Raw genomic sequence first — 17,327 nt, 5'->3', positions numbered from 1 at the left:
ATAGGCTCCTATATGGTTGACTATTATAGAAAACTGATCACGTATAATGATAGAAGATGTATCGAGACACAGGAATGGTTATGTTTGATCTGGCATAATGATAATTCATTAAAATTGTGGGGTCTGCATACGCGCCTGGTCCACAAAGTATGGAAATAAAATATATTAAAATTAAATAAAAAAACGTTTACAGGTGTTTTTGATATAGATGTACGTAATAATACTTTGATAAGTATGTTTTAACTTAAATAGGGATGGTATCATAAAATTGTGGGGTCTGCGTTCGCGCTTGGCCTCCATAGAATGGAAATAGGCACAGATTTTAATAAAGACTTTTCATATCTATCTGCGTAAATATACTTTGATAATTATGTTTCAGTTTGAAGAAATATGGTATAATAAAATTATGGGGTGTTTGTTCACACCTGACCTCCAAAGAATGGAAATATGTCACAAAGTTTAACAAGTTTTTTTTAATATAGATCCACAGAATATTGTGATAAGTGATTCAGTGTGAACATGTATGGTATAATAAATTATGGGGTTTATCTATTTTATCTTTACTTTCATCATATTTTACTTTAGTTTTGATACCCCTAAATTCGAAGCTATTTCTTTACAACCCTTCCTTTTCATAACCTATCATACTTTCATAAATCAGAGTCCATTTTCTGTACACTGTTATTTAACCCAGTCACCGACGGTTACTTTTGCTAGTATATATATATATATATATATATATATATATATATATATATATATATATATATACACATACATATATATATATATATATATATATATATATATATATATATACCTACCTACCTGTAAGATTATTGGAAAAAACACGAGTATAGTGATCGATTTTATAGAAAAAAGTCCAATTACATCTCTCTCTCTTTCTGTCTGTCTCTCTCTCTCTCTCTATATATATATATATATATATATATATATATATATTATCTACATATATATATATATTTATAATTTCTATATGTATATATAATTTCTATATTTATAATTTATATATATATATATAATATATATATATATATATATATATATATATATATATATATATATATATATATATATACATGTTTAAAAGGGGTTGTTAAAAAGCTGAATCTATTTCACTTGCTTTTTGGATAAAATTTATTGTGGGCCGTAAAATGTATTTGCAATCTAGATACAATAACTTCCTTTTAAAAATCTAGAAAATATTACTTTAATTCAAACTTTTAATCTCAATGTTTATGGAATAAAACAAATAAAACAAATATATAGATGCTATATAATGAGTTGATAAATGTAATCACGAGTTAATAATTGTAATAACGATAATTATAATAACGACTTGATTATTGTAATAACAAGTGGATAATTGTAATAGCAAATCCATGATTGTAATGACGACTTGATAATTGTAATAACGATTTGATGATTTTAATAACGCGTCGATAATTGTAATAACGACTTCATAATTGTAATAAGGTATCAATAATTCTAATAACGATTTGATGATCGTAATAATGACTAAATGATTATAATAACTAATCCATAATTGTTAGGACAAGTCAATATTTGTAATAATGAATCCATACTTCTAATAACGAGTCAATAATTTTTTCCACAACTTGATAATTGTATAAACGACTTCTGATTGTCATAACGAATCGATAATTATAATTACGTGTTGATAATGGTCGTTAAAATCAATGTGAATCACAAAGAAAACAAATGGTTGCGAGCAGTCCCAACGTTGATTTAAAGTTAAATTTGCAACAAAGTTTTATGAAACGTCACTTACAACTTAAGACAGACGTTATGGAATAAAATAAAGGTAGAAAATCAAGGAAATTAAATAAGATTTTCTTCAACAGTGAACCTATTCTACAATTGAGCCTGCCAAATAATAATATATACATTATTATAATTGTAATAAAATGAAGATTATTGTGAAGACAAATTAGAAAATAAACAAGTGCACAGTTTTGATAAAGTTCGATTTATGACACACGCGCATTGGCGAAGACATACACACAATCACAACGCGTACCTGTGCATATATGCGAGAGAGAGGGAGAGAGAGAGAGAGAGAGAGAGAGAGAGAGAGAGAGCGGGAAGAAGGAGATGAAAGAGAACCGAGAGAGAGGGTATATATATATATATATATATATAAATACATACATATATATATATATATATATATATATATATATATATATAGAGAGAGAGAGAGAGAGAGACAGAGATAGATAGATGGAACGCAGATAGAAATAAAGATCTGTTTGAAAAGCTTACAGAAAAAAAAACTATACCTATATGTTGTCGATCGTTGTACGTACCTTTTTCGAATTATGCTAACGAACAGGTGAAAAAAAAAGGACAGACGCTTCAGGTGTGAGAGAGGGAGGTCGAGTTTTTCGTCGTGGATGAGCGTGTGTGCAGGTGTGTGTATGTATGTATGTGAGGTGGTAGCAAGGGTTACGCCACACTGTTAAAAGTATTAAAAGCCGGAGGATCGGTAGAGGTGTCGAAGAGAGTTCTATGCCGACAAAGGTGATGATTCTTCCGACTGATGAAGAAGATGAAGGCATGACATGAGAGAGAGAGAGAGAGAGAGTGAGAGAGAGAGGGGGAGAAAGAGAGTGTGTGGAAGAGAGAGAGAGAGAGAGAGAGAGAGAGGGAGAAAGAGAGAGAGATTCCTCGGGCCGCACACACCCAGTGCTCTTCCTCTTCTTCTGCAGCCGGCAGGAAACTTCAGCGGTACAAGAAGATGGGTTAAACAGACACACACACACGAACATACACAAATAAACACACGCACACACATAAGAAGCTGACAAACAGACAGACGGACGGATGCACGGATTCGTATCGGCAGCTGTTAAACATGGGTATGGAGGTGCGTGCGATCGCGCATATGGACCTGCGATGTTTCTAAAAATGTCGGGAAATTTATTAATTTCATTTACCTCCCATATAATTCCCCCACCTATTTCTCTCTTCACACACACACACACACACACACACACACACACACACACACACACACACACACACACACACACACACATGCGCACGCGCGTGTGTATCTATGTGTTTTATAAAGATAGAATAATTAATACATGAAATAATAGACAAATATATAATCAGATTTGATAAAAGAATTTCTGACATTTCATTTCATGTTATAAATATATATATATAATTATATATATATATATATATATATATATATATATATATATGTACACATGATTAAATGATGATTAACAACATATTATTTTATTTGTTTTTATTGTACTTCCCCCGTTTCGCCCTCTAGATATAATGTTTGACAACTCTCTAAATTAGTATCTATTACACATGGTTGAATTTTTATGAAAATCAACTCTTTGGGTCAATTAGAAATATGTTATGTAAATATTTGCCGCATAACCATTCAAAACCACTTCCATTGTCTTCCCAGAGATTCTTCTCCGTATGACAATTTCCATTTACATATGATATATTTGAAGTATTCAAGTGGATTTTGTGTCCATAGCTTAGGAAGTTTAGGAAAGGTACTTCGAGATTTCAGAGCATTTCTGTTCTCCTTGCAAAAGAAATGTTATACATATGATTTCAAATTCATAAAAATAGAATATATTTGATGTTTTAAGGGGATTTATAGATGGACTTATACATTCTGGAAAACGTATATTGTTTTCCTGGTAATTTTTAATAGATTTGAGATTTTATGTAGATTCTGTAAGTTTATTTTTAGAGGGAACTTTAGGAAAATCACATACAGATACACAGAGTTTTATACACATAGAATGTAGTTTCGGACGTATCCCCTGATCAACCAACTTACAATTCGGTTAAACGATTCCACTTTTTGTACAAGTTTTCAACAAATGGACTCAGAATCAATAATTACCAGTTAGAAATACATCGGAAGACATTTATGCTCATGGGATGTTTGACTGATGAAAGCGAAAGACTCACTGAGAATTTGGAATTTCTAGTAAAATATAATAATATACTTCGACTAGTGTCTAAATGTCCACAAGCGAATCAGCGAATCAGTGCGTTACACATTTTTGTATTTATTACTGTTTATATTCCGGAAGTAGATTTTACACACACACACACACACACACACACACACACACACACACACACGCGCACACACACACACACACACACACATATATATAAAGGAAATTTGTATGCGTGTCTGTGAGTTCGTTCCATATGGACTCGAAAACAGCTAGGCTGATTTTTATGAAATTTTTCACGAAGATACTTTATGTGTCTGGCAGTGTTCTTAGATAGGTTTTGTTTGACAAGTATCGATAATTGCTAATCCAAATAAACCGATGCAAGAAAGAACAGGTGATTTTGACCACACTTAACACCTTACACAGCCTAACATCACAAGTACATTTAGGAAGTTTTATTACCACACTAATCGAAAGGCCTAACATATAACTTTAACAGTAGATTATTTGATATAAGAGGGGCGCATCGAAATAAATGTTTCTGTTTAAAGCAGAATTCCACTATGATACGTGACGTTTTTATTTTGCACCACAAGGAGTAAGGCCAGACATATAAAATAAACAGTAGATTCTTTTATATGATAGCTGAGCGTCCGAAATGAATGTTTCTCTTTAGCATAATACTTGACATTTGCATTGCAAACTTTATTTCAAGCACTATTATTATATATATATATATATATATATATATATATATATATATGAAGCTTTTATAAACTCAACAGTACGTTTTCTACAGTTCAATGTATTATGGACCAAGTAATGTATGTGAAGCTAACCCTATTCCGCAGACAAGATCACTTTTATATTATGTGACATATTAGATTTGCGTAAAACTTCGACCGAACTTGTAATTTTAATTAATTTCGTTCGAGGAAAAAAAAACAACGTTCTTTTCACGTCATAATTACACCATATTGCTTGAATTCCAATGGCTATGTTTCGTTAGAAAAAATTGTACTTTTCACATCACAAATTTACAAACATTGTATTTCTATATTATATCTTCAAATCTTAATCTTAAAAAAGTTTAAAAATAAATACGAAACGTTGATTACTTGATTAATATTTTTCTTTAATTAATATATGTATATATATATACATATATACGTATATATACATATATATATATACATATATACGTTTACATACATATATACATATATATATATATATATATAATTATTTATTAATGATAAATCATATGGCATGTATATAATTCATGTTACCTTATACACATAATTATGAATGACGTGATCGTATTGATTGCGAGACGATTTGAACTCTGCATTCAAGTATTACAAACACCGGCTTCTCGCTTGTAACGACTACAATTTCTAATGTACAAGAAAAATATTTTGTTTTATTTATTTCTTTTCCACTAGTAGAGGTGTGACACTAGTTTGAGAAGTTGGATTTGAGACCTGTTCTCTACATCAAGTGCCCTCTGGCCGGGAAAAATCGTCTGGCTAACGCTATCGACATTTCGAATAGAGGGGCTTCGGACAAATAACAATAAAGTAACCCCTTCTCACAGGTTGAGAAAACAAAGTTTTTAAAAAACTGGACTTCTTTGAATCGCATAGGACCACACTTCAAATTGACGGAAAGCTATTTTAATAAAATAGCAGAGACTCTGCCGAGAGGAAATCACAAAGAGTAAAACCTCGACATGTTGATGTCAGCCAAACAATCGGCATAACATCATCACCAATTAAACTGCTAATACCTATTTTATCACCATTGCAACGGATCTCATTATTTAGTAATAAATCGAACCCTTAACTTATAGAAATATTTATAAACACCTTCTTTCTGTCCCTAAGCACATACCCACCCTCCGTAAGAGTTGTGCTCACGAGGAGTCTATAGTGAAGCTAAGGTATGAATATTTACCCCGTGCCTCTCTAATAACCGGTATTGCTTGAACCCAGTGGTAAGGAGAAATCCAGAACAACTCGAAACAAAAACTTGGATAAAGAAAGTTTAGAATTTCATTCTCCTAGATAATGTGTATTCCTACCTGTCATAAATGCTATCATTGACAGTGATCAATTTGTCCCAAAGAAACGATGTATGCACTATGACATGTGTCTGCGTCAACGTTTTAGAGAATAAAGAAAGTATTAATGGAACCAGAATGAATATTATCGACAAGAAATATAAATCATAGTAATTGTCTGTATTTTTGAGATGAGGTGTTTTCATTGATTGAGATTGTCGGACTGACTTCCTCATCTTGGTTGTTAAAGTCACAGCGTTTCGGCCGTTTTGCCCTCCGGCCTTCATCAGGTGTTTTTTTTATCGAACTGGGGAACCGTTTGTTAGGAGTCTCGAACCCAACCCTTTATTATTATTACGGGGGTATCGTGTTCGGGCTGCAGCTAGGCTTTGGGACATAGTTGCTGATTCTCTGTTTTGAATGTTACTTTTCACTGCCTTCGTTCAGGATTGAACTCAGCACCTTTGGGTAACTGTAAACTTTGATAGAACGTCTAGGACCACTCGGCCATATGTCACTAGTGACATAGTGGTATATGGCCGAGTGGCTCTATTTCGGTTTCGGTATTGCGCACTCTTGTAAAAAATTCATTTGTTGTTTCACCTCTGGAAGTATGTATATACGTTACGTCACGCGAAATTTTCAAGTAAAATCTGGAGCACGAATTTATTTCAAGCATTCAGAAGAAAAGAGAAAGCAAATCAATTTCCATAATGCGATGTTAATTTTGTTTTTCACCTTAATATGTAGCAATGCTTATTTTGTTTTCCTGTTCTCATCTTTTTTTTTTTTAACTTCGCCAATTAAAATATTATATATGAATATGAATATTAATGCAAAAACTGACAAAGACAAATTTATTTTGATTATTAATTTAATATTTGTTTATGGATTAATATAAATTTTATGCTAAGTCTAAAACATGCTACTTAGCACTATTTCTAAACACATTATTATCGCATAAAACCGTTTGTATTCGAAAAATACGTTTAGATTTGTGGAAAAATTAAAAGTGGGAACAATTTGTAGAGCTGTAAATTCAATCTAATTGTGAGATGATTTTTGAGAAGTTTAATGGATTTTTCATAGAGCGAGTCATTTAATTTATTGTTCGTGGATTCGGATGAGTTTAATTTATTGTGCCGTGGATTTGGAGGAATTTTATTTCTTGTTTGTGGATTTCAAGAAATTTAATTTATTGTGTAATGGATTTTGAGGGGCTTAATTTATGGTGTCGTTGCTCTCGTAGGCAAATAAACATGTGAGTTTCATACATTTAAACATCTTCAACGTATTTTATAGCCAGACAGCCAAGTTCATCTGCTAGCAATTAAACACATTAATTAATGAAGTTGTCAGATCTACTCATATGAATTTCGGTGAAGTACTTTCTAACATAAAACTGATTATGAAAAGCAAAATCCAAATTTGTTGCTAAGGCTGCTATGGAAATGGATGAATCTAACGCTGTCGAAAGTACCGTCTGATGCAACTTAGATAAGTCTGAAAAATTCTAATATACAGTACTGCTGTTGCACCTTCAGAGGTGTCACTCAGAGCACTGTTTAGTGCCTTGACAGAGTACAAAATCGACTTTGCAATCCAGTGGGAATATTCTCTCCATCCTCCTTTTCATGTTGGTTTTTCTACTCTATCGGTATTGCCTGACTGATCTCACACTCGTGTTACTTCTTATAAAATAGCCACAACAAGAAAATCTAACACTGAAGCTATTAGACGTGAATTCATCATTTTGTCAAGGAGAAACTTAAATGTCGCGTTTGTTCATAATGAATCCAAAGCAACAAAGGCGTCCACGATTCATAGCATTCTTTGTAATTGTTTTGAACACCACCAAAATGAGTTTTGCGTCAGTAAATGACAACGGATGAAACATGGTGTCATCACTATCCGGAGTCAAATAAAACAACAGCAGCAAATAAAAGTTGTACAAAGCGAGAAATGAAGCAAATAACAGGAAAGATTTAAGGACTATATTCTCCAACTTCATTTGTTCCTCAATTATTTGGAGAAAGGAAGCGAAAACAATAACGAATATTATAGTATAACATTATTAGTGCGTTTAAGGAAGAAATTGCCCGAAATCGGTTATCAAATGAAGAAGTGCCCTTTCATCAAAACAATGCACGGTGTCATAAATCGAGCAGAAAAATGACATAAATACACGAATTGAACTTCAAATGGTTTCTCTTCTCCAACCAAATTCTTAAAATCTAATGAACACTAACTAGTAGCTGCTTTTGGACCTTAAAAGTATAATTCAGGTAAAGAGATTTGAAGGCGTAATGTGGAAAATCAAGATGTATTTTGGGACTAATGACAAATAATTCTATATAAACGCATCGGTAGGCTAGAAAATGGTTTGAATCGGTGTATCAGGTTTGATGAGCACCATTTTGGTGTATTTAGTCTAAATTTGCCTTAAAGTATCGGTTTTATGAGTTAAGTCCGGATCTAATTGTTTTATTATATACACACACACACACGCGCGCGCACGCGCATATATATATATATATACATACATACACACACACACACACACACACACATATATATATATATATATATATATATATATATATATATATATATATATATAACAGTAACTTACGGCCGTGCATGTTTCGCAATACAAGGAATCGAACTTGAAACATGTGTATTAGGGTCTTGTGCGTTTATTGTTACGTCACGCAGTAATAGATCATTTTAAGTGTTATTTTCATCGCTTTTAAACTGCTGTAGATTTTTGTTGTTTATTTTTTAAATGATAATACGGTTAATAAGCGTCTTCAACCTTGGAGATCTTTTTCCTAAGAAAATCGATTATATTTTGTTTGGATATAAACAAATAGTATTTTATTTATTTATTATTTTCATACTACTTATAAATCTACGGACATACAGGTTTTGAGATTCTGTCTCTCATCAGCGTAGCTTTATATATATATATATATATATATATATATATATATATATATATATATATATAAGTACTTCATTTACTCACATAAAATTAATATACGAAAGTATAAATTTATGCGTAAACTTGTATTTACTTCAAAAGTGCTCACTACGTAGGTAGAGTTAGTTAGTAAGTTATAAAATATATATGGCGACTAAGCTACACTGAATATTCCGCGTTTCATCCACTCTAGGACTTTTCAGGCGCATAAGCCTGAAGAATCCTAGAGTGGATAAAACGCGGAATATTCAGTGTAGCTTAATCGCCATATATAATTTATAACTTACTATATATATATATATATATATATATATATATATATATATATATATATATATATATTCAGAATAATGAAATACGATAAATCTACTGGTGTGCAAATCCAGTGATTATCGGTCTTACAAAATATTATTGGATGTAATATTTTATTAGGTGCAAACCTTTTATAATATTTGCTAATATTTTCCTCCGAGGAGATATATAGACATCGAAACTCATGGGTTAAGAAATATATTTTACTATATTGTATTCTGTGTCTTGCATACAATAACATTTCTATATCTGAAATTTAACTTTTCCAAATCATAAATTTTACATTCCTAAATTATGATATATATTTACATATATTTATATATATGCATATATATTATAAAGATTTGTATATAAATATATATTAAAAATACTATTACTATAATTATCATCGTATTTACTACGGCTACGAATATTATTATTATTATTATGTTTATTTGTAGAACAAATGCAGTTATATGCTTTTTTCTTTTATTTTATCAACAACTTCAGTAAGTTTGCCAAATAAATTAAAAGATACTAATGCTTTCACTGAAATTCTATCTGTGGCCTTAGTAAAAAGCAGCTGAAGAAGAACATATTTGAATTCACATATAAAAGAATAAAGAAAATAAAAATAATTCCGAATCGTCTTTGACATGATTGTACACCAGACACATTTTGACCTTAAATTCTAAGAACTGCAATAAATACTATTTAAAAAAGTATTTCAGTTTAGTCCTTGATATTTATGATAGTTTTGGACCTATAAAGCAAATTCGATTTGGTTTGTAGCATATAAATTAGCTGCTAAGGAGTCAAAATTGACAAACAATTGAAACTTGAAAGGCATAAGTTGACTGAACGTTTTACTTCTACGCATACAGAAATATACATTTATATCTTTAAAATGTTATATGGAAGTTTTTATGCGAGTAAGAACTTAGCTTAGACGGTAACAAATAATACTGGAGTGCTATATGTTTTGGTTTCGATAGCATCCAAGTCATATTTTGTTTTATTTTTTAACTTTCGAAGTCTCTAATAAATATTAGGTACAATATATATATATATATATATATATATATATATATATATATATATATAAAATAGATAATTGACTCAATAACAATAAATACAAAATCTACATAAATTAAAATATCATATGTAAGTGTAATTTACAACAACAGATGCCACATGACATCTTTTATACCTAGACTATTAGTCACTATCTTATGTAACTTTTCATATCCATTTTAAACACATTTAGTCGTCATAATGAAATCCTGCACTACATCCTTGGAGCAGCAGCATCATAATCGCCAAATTCTATAAAGGAAGTAATTCCTATTTTTCTCTCTAAATAACAAGTCCTTCTACCACACCCAATAATAACAGGGAGGATTTCTGCACTTTCGAAAGATATGGCATTTCACTCTTATTAACTGACTATCTCATAGACATTACGTAATCTTTCCATTTCCCAATTCAAAAATAATAAATTCTCTCTTCTCACATCAATTATCAAATCTTATTGGCTGACAGCTGACAATTCTGTTATTCCAGAACCTATATTTTATTACAAAATCGAACGCTCGTTTTAAACGAAGGCAATCGTTTTATATTAAGTAAGCCAAGTACAAACTTATTAACCAACTGCGACAAATCGAGACATGTTTATCAGTCAGGAAATCTTTGATTTTCACATTAAATATACCGTAGCTGTTAATTGTTCTTATACACTTACGCTACTGTGCTGAATCTTTTGTGTTTATCTTCATCGTACTTGTTGCTATTAAATACTGTTTTTTCGCCGCATTGGCATATGTTTATAAGCCATTGTATCTTTTTTTCTATTTATAAGCTAAACTATTATTTTTTTAAGTACGATTGACTAACATATTCATTCTTTATACGCCAAATAAAAATGACCCAATTAAGTGAATAATATAGCCGAGACCCGGAATTTTGCCGAAACCTTACACACAATTGCTTGACTCTTACATTTAATCATAACCAGAAATTGACAGTTTACATACTTCAAAATCCCTTTATGTGATATTTTGAAGCTTTTACACTTTCTATTCTTGACTATTTGCAAAATGTGTCTGAGTATGTGTGTGTGCGTGTGATCGTGTGTGTTTTTGTGTGTGCGTATGTGTGTGTGCGTTCGTGTGTGTGCGTGTGAGCTTTTGTGTGAGCGTGTGTGTGCGCCTCCGTGTGTGCTTGCGTGTGCGCGTGAATGTGTGTGCGGGTTTTTGTGTTTGTGTTTGAGTGCGTTTGTCTGTGCGATACAACTCAATCTAATATCTGCGTCAACCAGACTCAGCCACGACAACGCGTGGGCGGATGGGTACGTCTAGTATATGATATTTATATAAATGTATACATATTTAAATAAATAAATATATATATATGTTAATATAAATTGATGTATGTATATATATTCATATATGTTCATATATATTTATATATTTAATTATATATTTATATATGTATTTAATTATATATTTATATATATATATGTATATATATGTTTATATACATGCAATACACACATCCATCACACACACACACACACACATATATATATATATATAAAACACAAACACATCGCAAGATATTTCGATCGCTTCTTAGAACCATAATCACATACATATCGAAAAGATAACGTTTTTCATTAAACTACAAAATGTGTACTAATTCCTCTTAGAATTTAATGCTCTTGAAAGCTTAATGCTAAGATACAATATATACGATATGTTTTCTTTATAATCTCTACAGATGTCTCGATGGCGCCACGTTGAATCTTGACCGTCCATGTTGATTGAGGTTCACATGGTAAATCGTCGCGTGGTCGACGAGTCATCCGTAGACAGTCCCATGAAATCAATGCAGACGAAAAAACTTATTTCGTGCATCTTTAAGGAATTGCGTGATTCCAACTACTCTTAATATTCATTGCTTCAGTCCAGTGATATCGAGAAATAAAAGACGACTGGGAACAGTATTGGACTAAAAAGAGAAAGACTGTTAATATATAGTTTTCATTTTCTTGGTAAACACAACAACCAATGCTTAACAGTCTAATCTACCCTACTATTTAATCGAAAGATATATTTATACCATTCCTTATACACTATTTACTTAGTCCTGTCTTTATATGAATTATTATGAATAAATTTAACGGTGTTTGTTGAAATGTAGTGACACTAGTAATCGAAATTAGCGAACAGTTCTGAAAATCTGTGCAGATTTTAGATTCCAAGCAAAACCGCCTGTTTTCATCACCGAGAGATCACTATTTAGGATTTGTGTTGTTAATACTACTACTACTACTACTACTACTACTACTACTACTACTACTAATAATAATAATAATAATAATACCTGGGTAAGATAGTTTGACTCTTTCATGGCTTAAGCTAAAGACTAGGAATCTAACGGCCACACACAATTCATTGCACACAAAAGTTGGCACTCACCAACTAAAAACGAAAAAATGTGGGGCGGCAATAAGTGTAAAAAAATGAAAAAGACTACGAGAAATTAGAGGAATGATTGGCAACACATTGTCCACACTACTGATGAAAACAGTCGAAATATTTAGGAAAATATGTGAGTGTACAACCACCACACATAAGCAGGTGATGCCGACCGAGCACAGATAAGTAAATTATAAATTTTCAATTTTCAATCATAAATTATAAATTATAATTATAATCGCACCAAACAACACGATCAAAATAAACTCTACATACGAATCCAGAAAGTAGAGTCCGTAGGCAATTTCTTGCAACAAACTCATCAAAAGATGATTTATAAAATATACTTGTCTGTGTGGGAAAACAAGTCACCAGAAACTGGGAAAATATACAAACGTCTGCCTTTATAACATGCATGTTGCGCACACAATCCAAAGATTTTAAAATCGAACATCATAAACTTCTAAGCAATGACTTGTTTACTAAAACGAAGAAGAACCTATTAAAGTGTAGATGTTGACGTTTAATCAAATTACAAAATGAAAATCTTTATGGAACCTATCAAAGAGATGAAAAGAATAATTATATAAGTACTAGAAACAGCTAAAAAAGAAAAATTGACTGGGAGATTGCCATAGGCAACCGAAATATTAAAGAAACCCCTTGAGTACAGAAATCACTCCAAATCACCCGGTAATACCAATCAATCATGGGTGAATGATGAATAAATCCCTAGGGACGTTGCACTATTTCATGCCTTAGCATGTCTTAGGCAGGAATAACCTGGCCTGTCCATCCCTTTACAGGCTTCAGAGCACAAACAGTACCCATTTAAAATTATTACACACACACATTATATATACATATATATATATATATACATATATATATATATATATACATATATATATATATATATATATATACATATATATATATATATATATATATATATATATATAGAGAGAGAGAGAGAGAGAGAGAGAGAGAGAGAGATCAGGCTCACAATCTCTTAACTTCGGTGATCTAATAGAAACCGGTGTGTTAACATGATTGTACATATGGTTACTCATAGAAAAATGCAATTAGAAATCTTTATATAAAACTAAGATATCTGTGTTTGTCCGTCTATTCACGCATCAGTTATTAATGGTCGATCTGGAAGCACTATCCATAGCATATTCAGCATGTCCGGTGGGTGTTTTAGCCGCCCATGTTTTATTATCATGTTTTTTAATAATTATATATTATATAAGGAAAAGTAGCACTTGCTTGTGCATATGTCAGCAGTACACTTAAACACCTAACGTTATTGTATTTACTGTGATCCCGACTTGATTATGGTAAAACAATATACTGTAATACTCTTTCCTTCGGTGTCGTCAGAGAATAAAGTTGTTTGGGTGATTGGAAAAACAACTTTTTTCTCATTCTTACTGATAGTTATTTAAAAAAAAATACTGCACCTAGGGTACATTGATTCGCAGGTTTTGGTTTTGAATATATTGAAACAGTTATGCGCGTGTGTGCAAACATTTTTAGCTCTTTTCTTTTGTTATTCATGTCCGGACAACACTGTGTAACCCTTCTAGTCTCTAATAAAGGATCGTTTCCTCTTTTCATAGTATCTTGATGTTTACGGCCATTTAGAACGCGTTTTTTTAAACAATACTTTTATTTTGGTAAACGAATTTTAAGGTGAACAGTATTTGCACTCTGGGATCCATAACTGAGCAGAATTTCCTAATTTTTCCTAGCTATTAGATCAATCATGACAAGTTGAGACAGTATTTGTTACATTATTGAATGGACAAGTTCTTATTGTTAACATTGAATGATACTCATGTTTTCTCAAGGACTACAAAGTTAAAAGATTTCGCAAAGCAACCCATTGTTCTCTCTCTCGCTGTTTTATCCCCCCTTTTATTTCTTTGAATTATTTTTATTATTCCACTTTTTTCACATTATTTCCTCCTCCTATCGTGCAAACATTAAATTTTTTCCCCTGTTAATCGTTTATTTTCTATTTACGTTTATTTGATCAGATTCTAAGAATTCATCTGATCTGGTGGAGTACCAAAATAAACGTTGCTGCTACTTGCATTAATATTAATAGGAGAAATAGCATCATCCATCGTATGAGCCAGTGTGTAGCCATGCCGAAAGTTTCTTGTTTAGGATTTTGAATACAACATTTTGTAAGGTACTGGCAAAATTAGTCGGAAAATAAAGATGCTTAGCATATTTATTTGTTTTAGTTTATGCTTAAATTTGGATTGTGTATGAAAGATATCAAACCAAAATTCATTACAAAAAGGAAAAAAAAATATTTACATATTAAAAAATTACAGGAAAAAATGTTGAAAAATCTTTTTTTTGAATTTCAATTCTGAATAAATCAACTTTAAAAATCTCCGGAAAAATAATGATCAGTTTTCTGATACAACGATGTTTAGTAAATTAAACTCAGAAGATACCGATATCAAAAATGTAATACTTTTTTATAATAAATAATAAGCGTATAATAAATAATAATAAACGTAATGATTACGTTTAATTTACTTTTGTTATAATAACGCAGAATAGGTTTCTTTAATTAGAATATTTATGAAAGTACGCAATTAAGAATTTACTTTTCTTTGGCAAAAAGTTAAAAAACAAAAAGATTTTTATTCAATAACATTTAAAATTTCTTGATGACGTTTGTTTATATATTGACAATTTATTTTACAACGAACCTATTGAAATAGTACATGTAAAATATACGCTAAAAATGTTAACTTATTAATAACATGAAATAATTTTTAAGATTATTTAATTGTTAAATAATGTTTTAAAATTGTTACAATCTACCATGCATTATTTGCATAAAAACGCAAAATTAAATTCATTTAAAACTACAACTTGGGATGCTTTTGTTCCATTAATATTGAAAATTAATAATGGGTTCATTAGATTCCGTCGGGTTATGCTTTTATTATTATAAATACTGAAAATTTCATTTAAATTGATTTCCTGATTTTTGGTTAATTTTAAAGTTAATTCCTCAAAATGTTCATATATTTTGAGCATCGACCACTCATTTCGCACCTACCCTCTATTTGTCCAGGGTTGACACGTAAAGTATCTTTAGATTGTCCGACCAAACCTTTGTAAGAAAAACCGAGCATCTAGTTAGCATTCAAACCATTTCCCCATGTCTTTCTTTCTCTCTTTTTTCTTTTTAATCTTATATATATATATATATATATATATATATATATATATATATATATATATATATATATATATATAGAAAGAGAGAGAGAGAGAGAGAGAGAGAGAAATAAAAAACCGAGTTATGTGTTCATCAATTTTGTCTTTATTTCGAGATCCCCCTCTCTCTATATATATATATATGTGTGTGTGTGTGTGTGTGTGTGTGTGTGTGTGTGTGTGTGTGTGTGTGTGTGTGTGTGTGTGTGTCCCCGACTATCTAGGTTTATCTTGTGCCGTTTGATGTCCGGTATTATTAGAACATGCATTGAGTGTCTAGAATGGGAAATATCGAAAGAAAAATAATAATAAAAAAAAGGATCGGTTAATAAAAAACGTTTACGGAATTCTTTCATGCTCATACTGCGCGGAAAAACAAACTGAAAATTAATCAGCACGCTCAAATTATGAAGCATAAATTGGTGAAAGAGGAAAAAATATGTCGGGAATGAAAATTCAATAAGATCAACGGAACTCAAGTTCAAACACTCTCTCGCAGGCTGACCAAAACTTACTCATAGAGGAGGACATATGCGTGCTCGTATACACAAACACACGAACATACGTGCACGCACACAAGGACACACGAGGTGTGTGCGCTCAAGCACACGCCAAAACGCACACGGAGAAATATTTCACGTTGCAAATATTTTACGTACTATTTATTCTCCCCACGAATAACAATTTTCTTTGATAAAAAAACTGTTTTGTCCCATTGTCCGTACGAACCGTTGGAAGAAATATATATATATATATATATATATATATATATATATATATATGTGGTTTATACATGTTTTATAAAACCCATGCGTTACATCCATACAGTTATCCACAAACTGTTTCGCTGTATCACATCTCTCCAATGTAACTAGACAAGGAAGTAGCATTATTACATGCTTCCACCATTTCAGCTCTACACACGCCACAACTTTTCCATCGTCACAGGACTATTTTTTATAGACAAATGCCTGAGGGAGTATTTATACAAAGATGATGTTACAGAGTTTTAGCTTTGTACTACAGCTAAATCTATCTCTCGGTTAAAAATTTTGATACCCAGCAAGAGGCAAGAACAAGATAGCCAGCAGCAAGTTAAACTGCAGACCAGCTTAATGCGGGTACTGCTCTCCCGCTTTATGGTTTTTAAAATCAGAGATTTTGCTTCTTCTAGAGGAGTTGCCTTCGCCACGGCTTATGGGAGCCCTCTCCATCCCACGTACACATGGACATAAATAATGCATACACACATACATACA

The 17,327-nt window shown here is 31.4% G+C and overlaps 1 protein-coding gene across 4 annotated transcripts in view; it reads right to left on the bottom strand.

Annotated features, from left to right (window-relative positions):
* Positions 1 to 17,327, bottom strand: part of LOC145256381 (bone morphogenetic protein 2-like) — a 146,439-nt gene that overhangs the window by 90,869 nt on the left and 38,243 nt on the right. The window contains exon 1 of one of the 4 annotated variants that reach the window (XM_080115215.1): positions 2,352 to 2,562. The exons of the other annotated variants lie outside the window; for them this stretch is intronic. The gene's annotated coding sequence lies outside the window, so the exon portion shown is untranslated. Of the gene's footprint in view, positions 1 to 2,351; positions 2,563 to 17,327 lie in introns of those variants that run through there. 4 annotated transcript variants of the gene reach the window in all.

This window comes from Euprymna scolopes, chromosome 32 (assembly GCF_053919585.1).
Source record: "Euprymna scolopes isolate OS-2025 chromosome 32, ASM5391958v1, whole genome shotgun sequence".
Lineage (NCBI taxonomy): Eukaryota > Metazoa > Mollusca > Cephalopoda > Sepiida > Sepiolidae > Euprymna > Euprymna scolopes.
The sequence above is the reverse complement of the archived record's forward strand: the minus strand, read 5'-3'. Positions and strand labels throughout refer to the sequence as shown.